Consider the following 19,265-nt stretch of genomic DNA (forward strand, 5'->3'; position numbering starts at 1 on the left):
CATGATACCTCTACTCCTACTCATGACACCTCTCCTCCTACTCATGATACCTCTCCTCCTACTCATGATACCTCTCCTCCTACTCATGACACCTCTCCTCCTACTCATGACACCTCTCCTCCTACTCATGATACCTCTCCTCCTACTCATGACACCTCTCCTCCTACTCATGATACCTCTCCTCCTACTCATGATACCTCTCCTCCTACTCATGACACCTCTCATGACACCTCTCCTCCTACTCATGATACCTCTCCTCCTACTCATGACACCTCTCCTCCTACTCATGACACCTCTCCTCCTACTCATGATACCTCTCCTCCTACTCATGATACCTCTCCTCCTACTCATGATACTTCTCCTCCTACTCATGACACCTCTCCTCCTACTCATGACACCTCTCCTCCTACTCATGACACCTCTCATGATACCTCTCCTCCTACTCATGACACCTCTCATGATACCTCTCCTCCTACTCATGATACCTCTCCTCCTACTCATGACACCTCTCATGATACCTCTGCTCCTACTCATGATACCTCTCCTCCTACTCATGACACCTCTCATGATACCTCTCCTCCTACTCATGATACCTCTCCTCCTACTCATGATACCTCTCCTCCTACTCATGACACCTCTCATGATACCTCTCCTCCTACTCATGATACCTCTCCTCCTACTCATGATACCTCTCCTCCTACTCATGATACCTCTCCTCCTACTCATGACACCTCTCCTCCTACTAATGATACCTCTCCTCCTACTCATGATACCTCTCCTCCTACTCATGATACCTCTCCTCCTACTCATGACACACCTCTCCTCCTACTCATGATACCTCTCATCCTTTTCAGAGTGTATAGGGGGTGGGTTCAACAGGTCTACTATCCAGAGTCTATAGGGGGTGGGTTCAACAGGTCTACTGTCCAGAGTCTATAGGGTGTGGGTTCAACAGGTCTACTGTCCAGAGTCTATAGGGGGTTGATTCAACAGGTCTACTATCCAGAGTCTATAGGGGGTGGGTTCAACAAGTCTACTGTCCAGAGTCTATAGGGGGTGGGTTCAACAGGTCTACTATCCAGAGTCTATAGGGGGTGGGTTCAACAGGTCTACTATCCAGAGTCTATAGGGGGTGGGTTCAATAGGTCTACTATCCAGAGTCTATAGGGGGTGGGTTCAACAGGTCTACTGTCCAGAGTCTATAGGGGGTTGATTCAACAGGTCTACTATCCAGAGTCTATAGGGGGTGGGTTCAACAGGTCTACTGTCCAGAGTCTATAGGGGGTGGGTTCAACAGGTCTACTATCCAGAGTCTATAGGGGGTGGGTTCAACAGGTCTACTGTCCAGAGTCTATAGGGGGTGGGATCAACAGGTCTACTGTCCAGAGTCTATAGGGGGTGGGATCAACAGGTCTACTGTCCAGAGTCTATAGGGGGTGGGATCAACAGGTCTACTGTCCAGAGTCTATAGGGGGTGGGATCAACAGGTCTACTGTCCAGAGTCTATAGGGGGTGGGATCAACAGGTCTACTGTCCAGAGTCTATAGGGCGTTATCAAGATGTAGAAGAAGTGCTTACCACGTAGTTACTAGGTTATTGATGGAGAACATATACATACATTACACTCTGTGTAGTCCATCGTCTGTCTAGTGTCAGTCACTCTGCTAATACATGTAGATAGGTAGTCTGGTCCATAGTCTGTCTAGTGTCAGTCACTATGCTAATACATGTAGATAGGTAGTCTGGTCCATCGTCTGTCTAGAGTCAGTCACTCTGCTGATACATGTAGATAGGTAGTCTGGTCCATCATCTGTCTAGTGTCAGTCACTATGCTAATACATGTAGATAGGTAGTCTGGTCCATCATCTGTCTAGTGTCAGTCACTCTGCTAATACATGTAGATAGGTAGTCTGGTCCATAGTCTGTCTAGTGTCAGTCACTCTGCTGATACATGTAGATAGGTAGTCTGGTCCATAGTCTGTCTAGTGTCAGCCACTCTGCTAATACATGTAGATAGGTAGTCTGGTCCATCGTCTGTCTAGTGTCAGTCACTCTGCTAAAACATGTAGATAGGTAGTCTGGTCCATAGTCTGTCTAGAGTCAGTCACTCTGCAGTCAGTCACATAGTCTGTCTAGTGTCAGTCACTATGCTAATACATGTAGATAGGTAGTCTGGTCCATCGTCTGTCTAGTGTCAGTCACTCTGCTAAAACATGTAGATAGGTAGTCTGGTCCATAGTCTGTCTAGTGTCAGTCACTCTGCTAATACATGTAGATAGGTAGTCTGGTCCATCGTCTGTCTAGTGTCAGTCACTCTGCTAAAACATGTAGATAGGTAGTCTGGTCCATAGTCTGTCTAGTGTCAGTCACTCTGCTAATACATGTAGATAGGTAGTCTGGTCCATAGTCTGTCTAGTGTCAGTCACTCTGCTAATACATGTAGATAGGTAGTCTGGTCCATTGTCTGTCTAGTGTCAGTCACTCTGCTAATACATGTAGATAGGTAGTCTGGTCCATAGTCTGTCTAGTGTCAGTCACTCTGCTAATACATGTAGATAGGTAGTCTGGTCCATAGTCTGTCTAGTGTCAGTCACTCTGCTAATACATGTAGATAGGTAGTCTGGTCCATAGTCTGTCTAGTGTCAGTCACTCTGCTAATACATGTAGATAGGTAGTCTGGTCCATAGTCTGTCTAGTGTCAGTCACTCTGCTGATACATGTAGATAGGTAGTCTGGTCCATCGTCTGTCTAGTGTCAGTCACTCTGCTAATACATGTAGATAGGTAGTCTGGTCCATAGTCTGTCTAGTGTCAGTTCACACACCAACTAGGCTACAGGGAAGACAGTCAGCAGTTCACACACCAACTAGGCTACAGGGAAGACAGTCAGCAGTTCACACACCAACTAGGCTACAGGGAAGACAGTCAGCAGTTCACACACCAACTAGGCTACAGGGAAGACAGTCAGCAGTTCACACACCAACTAGGCTACAGGGAAGACAGTCAGCAGTTCACACACCAACTAGGCTACAGGGAAGACAGTCAGCAGTTCACACACCAACTAGGCTACAGGGAAGACAGTCAGCAGTTCACACACCAACTAGGCTACAGGGAAGACAGTCAGCAGTTCACACACCAACTAGGCTACAGGGAAGACAGTCAGCAGTTCACACACCAACTAGGCTACAGGGAAGAGAGTCAGCGGTTCACACACCAACTAGGCTACAGGGAAGACAGTTAGCAGTTCACACACCAACTAGGCTACAGGGAAGACAGTCAGCAGTTCACACACCAACTAGGCTACAGGGAAGACAGTCAGCAGTTCACACACCAACTAGGCGACAGGGAAGACAGTCAGCAGTTCACACACCAACTAGGCTACAGGGAAGACAGTCAGCAGTTCACACACCAACTAGGCTACAGGGAAGACAGTCAGCAGTTCACACACCAACTAGGCTACAGGGAAGACAGTCAGCAGTTCACACACCAAGTAGGCTACAGGGAAGACAGTCAGCAGTTCACACACCAACTAGGCTACAGGGAAGACAGTCAGCAGTTCAAACACCAACTAGGCTACAGGGAAGACAGTCAAAGTTCACACACCAACTAGGCTACAGGGAAGACAGTCAGCAGTTCAAACACCAACTAGGCTACAGGGAAGACAGTTAGCACTAAAAGTAGATGGCCCTAGCTAGCAAAAAGACTACTAGTCCACAGATGAAGGCAAAAATGGCCTTTGGCAAAACAAAATATTGTAGTGCCTTTGAACGGGGTATGGTAGTAGTTGCCAGGCGCACCGGTTTGAGTGTGTCCAAGAACTGCAACGCTGCTGGTCTTATAACACAAGTAACAATTCAATGAGTTGAATTCATTAGTTCAATGAGTCAACTAAATTACATAATTGCACTTGAGCAGTCGTTCCCAATCACCAGCTGATTACAAGTGTGTGTGTGTGTGTGTGTGTGTGTGTGTGTGTGTGTGTGTGTGTGTGTGTGTGTGTGTGTGTGTGTGTGTGTGTGTGTGTGTGTGTGTGTGTGTGTGTGTGTGTGTGTTTCTATAATAGAGGCTTGTGATCCTTTGCTTGATTACACTGCTGAGGAGTGATTGGATTTCCAACCTCTTCGCCAATAGAAATCTTTCAGCCAAAGGAGAGCAGAGTCATTATTACACAGCAGTCTATCAACCACTCATTCAAAATCCCTACAACAATATCTGCAATCCTATTGGAGCAGCTTCATAGTTAATGTCATCACCTAATCCATAAAACAAAAAAAAAACTGCATTTTGCCATTTTAAAAGAAACACACAGTGACACTAATTTAATCGCAATTTGGGAAAATGGCAGAGGTGGAAAGAGTACTGAAATATATCACTCAAGAAGGAGTCAAATTACGGGTGTAAAAACCCCATCTGAAATAAAAGTACCCAATTTTAAATGTACTCAGAGTAAAAGTAATTGACTTACTTTAAAAATGATAAACAATCTTCATAATTTGCCAATTTCACTAATGTTACCTGAATGTTGTTAACCATGATTTTTTCCCCATGATTCTACTGTAGGAACTAAGTCATAATATGGAGTTGCTACAAGGCACATCTGAATGGAAAAATATCTTATTCTATTTATATTTATATTTTGAAAATAAATGAAAGCAATTCATTAAGAGTCCTGTAGAAGTACAATTACTGACAAAAGAGTATGAGCACTCGGAAATGCTACTAAATTACAGTAACGAGGCCACAACATGGAGGTCACAACATGGAGACATGGAGGCCACAACATGGAGGCCACAACATGGAGATCACAACATGGAGGCCACAACATGGAGGCCACAACATGGAGGCCACAACATGGAGGCCACAACATGGAGGCCACAACATGGAGGCCACAACATGGAGGCCACAACGTGGAGGCCACAACGTGGAGGCCACAACATGGAGGCCACAACATGGAGGCCACAACATGGAGACATGGAGACCACAACATGGAGGCCACAACATGGAGACCACAACATGGAGGCCACAACATGGAGGCCACAACATGGAGACCACAACATGGAGGCCACAACATGGAGACATGGAGGCCACAACATGGAGGCCACAGCATGGAGGCCACAACATGGAGGCCACAACATGGAGGCTACAACATGGAGACATGGAGGCCACAACATGGAGGCCACAGCATGGAGGCCACAACATGGAGACATGGAGGCCACAACATGGAGGCCACAACATGGAGGCCACAACATGGAGGCCACAACATGGAGGCCACAACATGGAGACATGGAGGCCACAACATGGAGACATGGAGGCCACAACATGGAGGCATGGAGGCCACAACATGGAGGCCACAACATGGAGGCCACAACATGGAGACATGGAGGCCACAACATGGAGACCACAACATGGAGACCACAAAATGGAGGCCACAACATGGAGGCCACAACATGGAGACCACAACATGGAGACCACAACATGGAGACATGTGGTCCACAACATGGAGACATGGGGTCCACAACATGGAGGCCACAACATGGAGACATGGGGTCCACAACATGGAGGCCACAACATGGAGACATGGGGTCCACAATATGGAGGCCACAACATGGAGACATGGAGGCCACAACATGGAGGCCACAACATGGAGGCCACAAAATGGAGACATGGAGGCCACAACATGGAGGCCACAACATGGAGACATGGAGGCCACAACATGGAGGCCACAACATAGAGACCACAACATGGAGACATGGAGGCCACAACATGGAGGCTGCTAGACACCACACTTCTCAGTGTGTGGCAGTTCAGCCTCTTTGGCAGCCTGTTGAAGGAAGGTGTTTGTCCCATGGTGATCAATCAAATTGATTTATAAATCCCTTCTTTCATCAGCTGATATCTCAAAGTGCTGTACAGAGACCCAGCCTAAAATCCCAAACAGCAAGCAATGCAGGTGTAGAAGCACGGTGGCTAGAAAGGCCCGAACCTAGGAAGAAACCTAGAGAGGAACCAGGCTATGAGGGGTGGCCTGTCCTCTTCTGGCTGTGCCGGGTGGAGATTATAACAGAACATGGCCAAGATGTTCAAATGTTCATTGTGACGCCCCTCCCACTCTGTCTGCCGTATTCTCTCTTTGTTCTCGTTTCCTTATTAGGATGCCGGTGGGCGGAGTTGGGAGGGTCGTCAGCTACATGGGAAACACCTGGGCCTGGGTGTGTCCCGGGGATAAATAGACCTCTTCCACATTCATTGGGGAGACTCTCTCCATGCAGACACAGACAGATTTTGGTTGTGGCATTTTTGTGGCAATATGGGTTGGTTTGCGTTGGCACCTTTCAACACCCCTCATTATCATATGTATACATGCGACCACTCACTTACACTACTGACTAAACACACACTCACTTACACTACTAACTAAACACACACTCACTTACACTACTGACTAAACACACACTCACTTACACTACTGACTAAACACACACTCACTTACACTACTGACTAAACACACACTCACTTACACTACTGACTAAACACACACTCACTTACACTACTGACTAAACACACACTCACTTACACTACTAACTAAACACACTCACTTACACTACTGACTACTGACTAAACACACACTCACTTACACTACTGACTAAACACACACTCACTTACACTACTGACTAAACACACACTCACTTACACTACTGACTAAGCACACACTCACTTACACTACTGACTAAACACACACTCACTTACACTACTGACTAAACACACACTCACTTACACTACTGACTAAGCACACACTCACTTACACTACTGACTAAACACACACTCACTTACACTACTGACTAAACACACACTCACTTACACTACTGACTAAGCACACACTCACTTACACTACTGACTAAACACACTCACTTACACTACTAACTAAACACACACTCACTTACACTACTAACTAAACACACACTCACTTACACTACTGACTAAACACACTCACTTACACTACTGACTAAACACACACTCACTTACACTACTAACTAAACACACACTCACACTACTGACTAAACACACACTCACTTACACTACTGACTAAACACACTCACACTACTGACTACTGACTAAACACACACCGTTGTTAATTGTATTTACGTTACTTCAGTTAATAAATATATTTTGTTATTCCTTATCTCCACTTTGTCTCCCTTTTGTTGCGGGCTTCGAGCCGGTTCGTGACATCATAAATGACCAGCAGGGTCAAATAATAATAATCACAGTGGTTGTCGAGGGTGCAGCAAGTCAGCACCTCAGGAGTAAATGTCAGTTGGCTTTTCATAGCCGATCATTCAGAGTATCTCTACCGCTCCTGCTGTCTCTAGAGACTCGAAAAAAGTAGGTCTGGGACAGGTAGCACGTCCGGTGAACAGGTCAGGGTTCCATAGCCGCAGGCAGAACAGTTGAAACTGGAGCAGCAGCACGGCCAGGTGGACTGGGGACAGCAAGGAGTCATCATGCCAGGTAGTCCTGAGGCATGGTCCTAGGGCTCAGGTCCTCCAAGAGAGAGAGCGAATTAAAGAGAGCATACTTACATTCACACAAGACACCGGATAAGACAGGAGAAATACTCCAGATATAACAGACTGACCCTAGCCCCCCGACACATAAACTACTGCAGCATAAATACTGGAGGCTGAGACAGGAGGGGTCAGGAGACACTGTGGCCCCGTCTGACGATAACCCCGGACAGGGCCGGACAGGCAGTGACCTGGTCCCCCAGGAGAGCCAGGTCCTCCTGGTCTACAGGCCTGCTTAGAGACTCCAGAACCTGGATCAGGGGGGCACGATGATCCCTGGGCATGAGGATCCCTGGGCATGAGGATCCCTGGGCATGAGGATCCCTGGGCATGATGATCCCTGGGCATGAGGATCCCTGGGCACGATGATCCCCGGGCACGATGATCCCCGGGCACGATGATTCCTGGGCACGATGATTCCTGGGCATGATGATCCCTGGGCACGATGATCCCCGGGCACGATGATTCCTGGGCACGATGATTCCTGGGCACGATGATCCCCGGGCACGATGATCCCCGGGCACGATGATTCCTGGGCACGATGATTCCTGGGCATGATGATCCCTGGGCATGATGATCCCTAGGCACGATGATCCCTGGGCATGATGATCCCTGGGCATGATGATCCCTGGGCATGATGATTCCTGGACATGATGATCCCTAGGCACGATGATCCCTGGGCACGATGATCCCTGGGCATGATGATCCCTGGGCATGATGATCCCTGGGCATGATGATCCCTGGGCATGATGATTCCTGGGCATGATGATTCCTGGGCATGATGGTCCCTGGGCACAATGATCCCTGGGCACGATGATCCCTGGGCACGATGATCCCTGGGCATGATGATCCCTGGGCATGATGATCCCTGGGCATGATGATCTCACCTCCAAATCTCTGGCGGACAAGAGCCAGACAGACAAACATTTTCTGTTCACCTTAATCCACCAAAGAATCAGGAATTTGTCAACTCAATAGTTTATAAATCAACAGTCTTTGGGTGCAGAGTTAAAAAGGCATAGTCCAAACCTTATCCCACCAGAACCAGAACTATTTTAGCCTGGTTGAAAGAGACCGTGATGCCGTCTATCTCCTCCAGAGTCAACGGTCTCCATACAATACTATGCAGACGTCTGGGGGGATAATCAAAATACACAGTTACTCTGTCAGGTATTCTGCAAAGGGATCCAGTATATAATACTGTGGTGGAGGTGGACATGCAACGACAGCAGTCCTAAACATCTATAAGGGCTTATTTAGCCTGTGACCTTTCATAGGTTACACAGAGAGACTGTGACCTTTCATAGGTTACACAGAGAGATTGTGACCTTTCATAGGTTACACAGAGAGATTGTGACCTTTCATAGGTTACACAGAGAGACTGTGACCTTTCATAGGTTACACAGAGAGATTGTGACCTTTCATAGGTTACACAGAGAGATTGTGACCTTTCATAGGTTACACAGAGAGACTGTGACCTTTCATAGGTTACACAGAGAGACTGTGACCTTTCATAGGTTACACAGAGAGACTGACCTTTCATAGGTTACACAGAGAGACTGTGACCTTTCATAGGTTACACAGAGAGACTGACCTTTCATAGGTTACACAGAGAGACTGTGACCTTTCATAGGTTACACAGAGAGACTGACCTTTCATAGGTTACACAGAGAGACTGACCTTTCATAGGTTACACAGAGAGACTGTGACCTTTCATAGGTTACACAGAGAGACTGTGACCTTTCATAGGTTACACAGAGAGACTGACCTTTCATAGGTTACACAGAGAGACTGACCTTTCATAGGTTACACAGAGAGACTGACCTTTCATAGGTTACACAGAGAGACTGTGACCTTTCATAGGTTACACAGAGAGACTGTGACCTTTCATAGGTTACACAGAGAGACTGACCTTTCATAGGTTACACAGAGAGCCTGACCTTTCATAGGTTACACAGAGAGACTTTGACCTTTCATAGGTTACACAGAGAGACTGTGACCTTTCATAGGTTACACAGAGAGACTGACCTTTCATAGGTTACACAGAGAGACTGTGACCTTTCATAGGTTACACAGAGAGACTGTGACCTTTCATAGGTTACACAGAGAGACTGACCTTTCATAGGTTACACAGAGAGAATGTGACCTTTCATAGGTTACACAGAGAGACTGACCTTTCATAGGTTACACAGAGAGACTGACCTTTCATAGGTTACACAGAGAGACTGTGACCTTTCATAGGTTACACAGAGAGACTGACCTTTCATAGGTTACACAGAGAGAATGTGACCTTTCATAGGTTACACAGAGAGACTGACCTTTCATAGGTTAGCAGAACATCCTATAGTCTGCTTTTGTTGTCCTCAAGGTTGACTGACCAGAGGACTGACCAGAGAATTGACCAGAGAATTGATCAGAAGACTGACCAGAGAATTGATCAGAGGACTGACCAGAGGACTGACCAGAGAATTTATCAGAGGACTGACCAGAGAATTGATCAGAGGACTGACCAGAGAATTGATCAGAGGACTGACCAGAGAATTGATCAGAGAATTGATCAGACAATTGACCAGAGAATTGATCAGAGGACTGACCAGAGAATTGATCAGAGGACTAACCAGAGGACTGACCAGAGGACTGACCAGAGGACTAACCAGAGGACTGACCAGAGGACTGACCAGAGGACTAACCAGAGGACTGACCAGAGGACTGACCAGAGGACTCACCAGAGAATTGATCAGATAATTGACCAGAGAATTGATCAGAGGACTAACCAGAGGACTGACCAGAGGACTGACCAGAGGACTGACCAGAGGACTAACCAGAGGACTGACCAGAGGACTAACCAGAGGACTGACCAGAGGACTAACCAGAGGACTGACCAGAGGACTGACCAGAGGACTGACCAGAGGACTGACCAGAGGACTAACCAGAGGACTGACCAGAGGACTAACCAGAGGACTGACCAGAGGACTAACCAGAGGACTAACCAAGAGGACTAACCAAGAGGACTGACCAGAGGACTGACCTGAGGACTAACCAGAGGACTGACCAGAGGACTGACCAGAGGACTGACCAGAGGACTAACCAGAGGACTGACCAGAGGACTAACCAGAGGACTAACCAGAGGACTGACCAGAGGACTAACCAGAGGACTGACCAGAGGACTGACCAGAGGACTAACCAGAGGACTAACCAGTGGACTAACCAGAGGACTAACCAGAGGACTAACCTGGTGTACTGTAAAGTGTTCTGCTAGTGATGTGGACCAGGGGAAGAAGAACCTGGCTATGGAAACAAACACATACATCCAGTAACCACATTACCCTGCTGTTGAACACCTGGAGGTGGGTGTGTTTTACCTCTCCTGTTGTGTTCTGAGCAGAACAACAGAAATTAACTCCATGCGTATTCCTGCTGAGTTACCATGGCAGCATCTTTTGTCATCTCATCTTTTGTCATGTCTCCATCCCATTGAGGGGAGAGTGGTGTGTTCTCGAACCCACGCGATCATCAGTACTCAACATACTCATGTACTGTTTACAAGGCTGGTTCAGACACCTCTAGACTCGGCTTCATTTCTGCCTGAGCTGAATGAGAGGCCTGCAGTAGTTTACAATGTACACTATATATATATATATATATATATATATATATATATATATATATATATATATATATATATATATATATATATATATATTTTTTTTTTTAATCAATTAAATATATAAATCAATTAAAATGTGAAGATTACAAATTCACTCAATTAAAAGTTTGAGCCCTAATAGCAATTCATTAATTAATGAATGATCCGTTCTTGTGTCACCACATCAAACGGTGACAAAATAATTATGAAATAGCTTTAAAGCTCCCATATATATACACCTATGACGGTGCCATATTGAAAGTCACTAAGTCACTTGCCACTATTTCAACAAGTCATTTCGTCAAATTTCTGCCCTGCTATAAGGAGCAACAACGGCTCAGCAGCAAAGTGGCAAGCCACACAAGCTCACAGAATGGGACCGCTGAGGAGCGTAGTGCTTAAAAATTGTCTGTCCTCGGCTACAACACACACTACTGAGTTCTCAACATAGAAAACAGGAGAGGACAGTCACCGTCATACTGTATGTAATCAACACAATTACACAGCGTTCAATTGGGTCTGCTAATTGAACATAAGCACTCATAATAATCAGGACTAGGAGCCCCAGCAGTGTATTTATAACCTGGACATCATTCAGATCATCAGTAAAAAATCAGTATAGAAAACCACTCGTATTACTGCGAATGATTATTCCCTGATTGGTCAAGGTACTGTGTTCTCGTTAAACCCTCCTCCGGGTCTCTCTCTCTCTCCTTGACTCTCTAAATCTCTCCCCTTGACATAAAAAATTAAAGTTGTGTAAGGTTTCCAGATGAGATTGAAAAAGAGTTTCACCGCTTACGTATTCGTTAACATATTGTACGAACTGGAATTGGTAACATCATATAAATGGGAATGAAGAAGCAACATATCGAACGATAGAGATGACGTCGTCCACCATTGGCTCCATTATATAGAAAGATATAGATGATGAGCCATTGGCTCCATTATATAGAACGATATAGATGATGAGCCATTGGCTCCATTACATAGAACGATGTAGATGATGAGCCATTGGCTCCATTACATAGAACGATATAGATGATGAGCCATTGGCTCCATTACATAGAACGATATAGATGATGAGCCATTGGCTCCATTACATAGAACGATATAGATGATGAGCCATTGGCTCCATTATATAGAACGATATAGATGATGAGCCATTGGCTCCATTACATAGAAAGATATAGATGATGAGCCATTGGCTCCATTACATAGAAAGATATAGATGATGAGCCATTGGCTCCATTATATAGAACGATATAGATGATGAGCCATTGGCTCCATTACATAGAAAGATATAGATGATGAGCCATTGGCTCCATTACATAGAAAGATATAGATGATGAGCCATTGGCTCCATTACATAGAAAGATATAGATGATGAGCCATTGGCTCCATTACATAGAACGATATAGATGATGAGCCATTGGCTCCATTACATAGAACGATATAGGTGACGTCGTCCACCATTGGCTCCATTACATAGAACGATATAGATGGCGTCGTCCACCATTGGCTCCATTACATAGAACGATATAGATGGCGGCGTCCACCATTGGCTCCTGAGTGCTACTTTCAAAACTACTGGCTGAAATGATATAAAACCTTTATAACGCATCTTTAATTAAGTGAGAAACATATGGAAATATTCTTTATGCCCAATGACGAGACATATATGTATATACTGTACTGTGTCTTCGGAAAGCATTCAGGCCCCTTTCACTCTTTCCACATGTTGTTACGTTACAGCCTTATTCTAAAATGGCTAAAATATTTTTTTAAATCCTCGAATATCTACACACAATGCCTCATAACGACTAGGCAAAATACAGTTGTTTTTTTTCTTCAGCAAATGTATTAAAAATAAAAAACAGAAATACCTTATTTACTTTACATAAGTATTCAGACCCTTTGCTATGAGACTCAAAATTGAGCTCTGGTGCATCCTGTTTCCAGTTATCTTCCTTGTTTCTGCCACTTGATTGGAGTCCAACTGTGGTAAATTCAATTGATTGGACATGACTTGGGAAGGCACACACCTGTCTATATAAGGTCCCACAGTTGACAGCACATGTCAGAGCTAAAACTGAGCCATGAGGTCAAAGAAATGTCCCATGGAGCTCTTAGACAGGATTGTGCCACAGATCTGGGAAATGTTATTAAAAAATGTCTGCAGCATTGAAGGTCCTCAAGAACACAGTGACCTCCATCATTATTAAATGGAAGAAATTTGGAACCACCAAGACTCTTCCTAGAGCTGGCCGCCCGGCCAAACTGAGCAATAGGGGGAGAGGGGCCTTGGTCAGGGAGGCGACCAAAAACCCGATGGTCACTCTGACAGAGCTCTAGAATTCCTCTGTGGGGATGGGAGAATCTTCCAGAAGGACAACCATCTCTGCAGCACTCCACCAATCAGGCCTTTTTGGTAGAGTGTCCAGACAGAAGCCACTCCTCAGTAAAAGGCACATGACAGCCAGCTTGGAGTTTGCCAAAAGGCATCTAAAGACTCTCAGACCATGAGAAACAAGATTTTCTGATCTAATGAAACCAAGATTGAACTCTTTGGTCTGAATGCCAAGCGTCATGTCTGGAGGAAACCTGGCACCATCCCTACGGTGAATCATGGTAGTGGCAGCATCATGCTGTGGGGATGTTTTTCAGCAGCAGGGCCTGGGAGACTAGTCAGGATCGAAGCAAAGTACAGAGAGAACCTTGATGGAAACCTGCTCCAGAGCACTCAGGACCTTAGACTGGGGCGAAGGTTCACCTTCCAACAGGATAACGACCCTAAGCACAAAGACAAGACAATGCAAGAGTGGGTTTGGGACAAGTCTCTGAATGTCCTTGAGTGGCCCAGCCAGAGCCTGGACTTGAACCCGATCTAACATCTCTGGAGATACCTGAGAATAGCTGTGCAGCGACGCTCCCCATCCAACCTGACAGAGCTTGAGAGGATCTGCAGAGAGGAATGGGAGAAACTCCCCAAATACAGGTGTGCCAAGCTTGTAGCGTCCTACCCAAGACGAATCAAGGCTGTAATTGCTGCCAAAAGAGCTTCAACAAAGTACTGAGTAAAAGGTCTGAATACTTATGTAAATGTGATATTTCAGTTTTTTGTTTGTAATAAATGAGCAAAATGTTCTAGAAACCTGTTTTTGCTTTGTCATTATGGGGTAACGTGTGTAGATTGATGATGAAAACTGTAATCCATTTTAGAATAAGGCTGTAACGTAACAAAATTAGGAATAGGTCAAGGGGTCACTTTCCGAAGTCGCTGTACACACACTTTGGAGGATGTGATTTTGCTTGTCGCTATTCGTTTGAAAGAGTTGCTATGTCTCTTTTTTTCTCTCTCTCTCCAATTTCATCAAATCCTATTAAGATCTTGTCTCCTCACTGCAACTTCCCTACGAGCTCGGGAGAGGTGAAGATTGAGTTCAACATGCGTCCTCCGAAACATGACCCGCCAAACCATGCTATTTAACAACCGCCCGCTTAACCCCGGAAGCCAGCCGCACCAATGTGTCAGAGGAAACACTGTTCAACTGACGACCGAGTCAGCCTGAAGGTGCTCAGCCCGACACAAGGAGTCGCTAGAGTGCGATGAGCCATGTAAACTCCTGCTGCGTCAGGTTCAGGCTGGGTCTAGAGACAGGATGGAGTTCAGGCCCCTGCTGTGTCAGGTTCAGGCTGGGTCCGGAGACAGGATGGAGTTCAGGCCCCTGCTGTGTCAGGTTCAGGCTGGGTCTGGAGACAGGATGGAGGTCAGGCCCCTGCTGTGTCAGGTTCAGGCTGGGTCCGGAGACAGGATGGAGTTCAGGCCCCTGCTGCGTAAAATTCAGGCTGGGTCTAGAGACAGGATGGAGCTCAGGCACCTGCTGCGTCAGGTTCAGGCTGGGTCTGGAGACATGACGGCTTTAACTGGGGTCTCCTGGGGCCCTGGTGGGGCCACCCTGGAAACGCAGTTGTTGCGTATGGTTCTGCAGCATGGGGGACTGTGGGGCCTCTGTCTGGAACCTCCTTCGGAGAGAGAGAGGTTAAGAAAGTGGCATTTCTCCATTTGACACCGTTGATGCCACCAACTGAGTCACACGGAGAGATGCCACCAACTGAGTCACACGGAGAGATGCCCCCAACTGAGTCAAACGGAGAGATGCCACCAACGGTGTAAAAATGTGTGAGAGTAGAGAGTCAAATCACATAGTGTCAAGAAAAAGCATGTGAACCCTTTGGATATACCTGGATTTCTGCATAAATTGGTCATAAACTTTGATCTGATCTTCATCTGGGTCACAACAATAGACAAACACAGTCTGCTTAAACTAATAACAGAAAAACAATTATACGTTTTCATGTCTTTATTGAACACACCGTGGAAACATTCACAGTGCAGGGTGGAAAAAGTATGTGAACCCTTGGATTTAATAACTGGTTGACCCTCCTTTGGCAGCAATGACCTCAACAAAACGTTTTCTGTAGATGCGGATCAGACCTACACAACAGTCAGGAGGAATTTGGACCATTCCTCTATACAAAACTGTTTCAGTTCAGCAATAGTCTTGCGATGTCTGGTGTGAACTGCTCTCTTGAGGTCATGCCACGGTATCTCAATCTGGTTGAGGTCAGGACTGACTGGGCCACCCCACAAGGTGTATTTTGTTCTTTTGAATCCATTCTGTTGATTTACTTCTGTGTTTTTGGTCGTTGTCCTGTTGCATCACCCACCTTCTGTTGAGCTTCAATAGGTGGACAGATAGCCTTGCATTCTTCTGCAAAATGTCTTGATGACATGTCTTGATGACAAGCTGTCCAGGCCCTGAGGCAGCAAATATGCCCCAAACCATGATGCTCCCTCCACCATACTTTACAGTTGGGTTGAGGTTTTGATGTTGGTGTGCTGTGCCTTTTTTCTCCACACATAGTGTTGTGTGTTCTTTCCAATCAACTCAACTTTAGTTTAATCTGTCCACAGAATATTTTGCCAGTAGCGCTGTGAAACATCCAGGTGCACTTCTGCAAACTTCAGATGTGAAGCAATGTTTTTTTTGGACAGCAGGGGCTTCTTCCGTGGTGTCCTCCCATGAACACCATTCTTGTTTAGTGTTTGTTTTTTTAGAGATGTTAGCATGTTACAGATATTTCTGTAAGTCTTCAGCTGACACTAGGATTCTACTTAACCTCGTTGAGCATTCTGCGCTGTGCTCTTGCAGTCATCTTTGCAGGACGGCCACTCCTAGGGAGAGTAGCAACAGTGCTGAACTTTCTCCATTTATAGACCATTTGACTGATGAACATCAAGACTTTTAGAGATACTTTTGTAACCCTTTCCAGCTTTATGCAAGTCAACAATTCTTAATATTAGGTCTTCTGAGATCTCTTTTTTTTTAAGCATAGTTCACATCAGGCAATGCTTCTTGTGAATAGCAAACTCACAATTCGTGAGTGTTTTTTATAGGGCAAGGCAGCTCTAACCAACATCTCCAATCTCGTCTCATTGATTGGACTCCAGGTTAGCTGACTCCTGACTCCAATTAGCTTTTGGAGAAGTCTAGGGCTTCACATTCTTTCCCTAACCTACACTGTGAATGTTTAAATGACATGTTCAATATAGACAAGAAAAATACAATACTTTGTGTGTTATTAGTTTAAGCAGACTATGTTTGTTTATTGTTGTGACTTAGATGAAGATCAAATTTTATGATCAATTTATGCAGAAATCCAGATAATTCCAAAGGGATCACATACTTTTTCTTCCCACTGAGTAGCTAACGTAATGTTAGGAGAATCCATACACTGAGTAGCTATGCTAACATAATGTTAGGAAAATTAAATAAACTGGATAATATAGAGTAAATAAACTGGATAATATATATAGATTAAATAAACTGGATAATATATATAGATTAAATAAACTGGATAATATATATAGATTAAATAAACTGGATAATGTAAGTTTGTCCTATCTCTCCGTACCTGTTTTTATTAATCATCCAACTTCTTACAAATTCTTTAAATAATAGTCCTGTACAAGGTATTTCCATAGCTGGTAAAGAAATTATTATAAGCCAGCTGGTTGACGATACTACACTTTTTCTGAAAGACGCTAACCAAATTCACATATCGATCAATGTGTTACAATCCTTTTCCAAAGCGTCTGGTCTATATCTTAACATTAATAAATGTGAACTCATAGCTGTCAAAGATTGTGTGACACCTTCATATTATGGTATTCCAGTAAAAGAAGAACTTACATATTTATGCAGAACCATTACAACGGATCAGAAGTCTAGAGGCTTACTACATTTTAACCCTCTTATTAAAAAACCCAGAAGAAACTAAATCAATGGCTACAGAGGGACTTATCTTAAAAAGGTAGAGTCCTAATAACCAAGGCTGAAGGTATCTCTAGACTAGCATATGGTGCTCTATCTTTATATCTTGACGGTAAAATAAGCAAGGAGATAGACCAGATGCTTTTCAACTTTCTGTGGAGAAACCGTACCCATTACATTAGGAAAACTGTTGTAATGAAAACTTATGAATATGATGGGCTGAATTTTCTGGACTTTACTACCTTAATACTTTTAAGATCAATTGGATAAAACAATTCCTAAGAAGACACACTTCCATGTAGAATTGTATTCCTCATCATGTCTTCTCTACTTTTGGTGGCCTTAACTTCATGTGGTTTTGCAATTATAATATGAACAAAGTTCCAGTGAAATGTTCTGCTTTTCATCGGCAGGTTTTCTTGTCATGGTCCTTAATTTATAAACACAATATTTCTCCACACAGATATTATATATGGAATAATCGGGATATATTGTATAAAAATACTTCTTTGTTTTTGGAATATTGGTTTCTAAATAATATCCTGTTGGTGAGCCAACTGGTAAATGCAGAGGGTCTTTTACTCAGTTATAAGGAATTCTTATCCCTTTACAAGGTCCCTGTAACACCTAAAGATTTTGTAATTGTTTTAGATGCCATTCCCTCAGGTGTTGCTCTGTTATTCAGGAACGTGTCAAGACCTGACCCTCAGAGCCTACCTTCTATTGACCCTGTTGACTCATCAGTAGGAAAGATTTGTTTCTCTTTTGGTCCATTCAACAACAGAGCGATACAAACCTTGTTTCAGCAGGATGTTGTATGACCTTATTGGATTGGATTTATTGATAATATCTGTTGGAAAAAAGTTTGGATATTGCCACACACATACCAACAAAATACCAACAAAATTAAGGAAGTTTCCTTTAAAATTATTCATAAATATTATCCTGCCAACCACTACAGGTATATGAAGAAGTTTAAGGAAAATCAACTCAAATTGCTCCTTTTGTAATGACCAGCCAGAAACAGTGTTGCATCTTTTTTGACAATGTATTCATGTAAGAAAACTGTGGCAAGACATCAGTAGATTTATAATTGAACACATTTATGAAGATGTAACACTATTGTGGAGAGATGTACTGCTTGGATTCTTTATCTACGATAGGAATAAGCTGAAACATTTTTATGTAATTAATTTCATTATTCTTTTGACCAAATGTCATATTCACAAATGTAAATTTACAAACAAAAAAACACATTTTCTTACCCTACAAAAATAAATTGAACTGTATTTTAAGACAATTAAATACCCCACTAACAAAAAATCTGTTAGAATTATAAGTATATGTATGTCCCTTAAGGTCCTTGTGTAATGTGATATTGTACCCCCTAGCTCAATTGTCCATTGTATACTATCCATATATACTTGTGTTCCCTCATGTACTTCCTGTATTGATTTGTTGTTAAAAAAAAGAAATCGAACCCAGCATTTATCATTGGTCCCTAACCGGCCGGTATGGGTAGCCGTTTAGGTCAAATGCTTGTCAAAAAAAGATACACATAAAATAATAATTTGACATGTCAAATAACACGATTATATTATAGAATGTTGTGTGTGAAAGCCAAGCGCCACCAGCACTGTCAAAGTTGTACAAAATAATATTACAAACAGGCACCCACACCGGCCACAATCTGTTTACAATACCACGTTGGTAATAA

The sequence above is a fragment of the Oncorhynchus mykiss genome, chromosome 5 (genome assembly GCF_013265735.2).
Source record: "Oncorhynchus mykiss isolate Arlee chromosome 5, USDA_OmykA_1.1, whole genome shotgun sequence".
NCBI classification, from domain to species: Eukaryota; Metazoa; Chordata; class Actinopteri; order Salmoniformes; family Salmonidae; genus Oncorhynchus; species Oncorhynchus mykiss.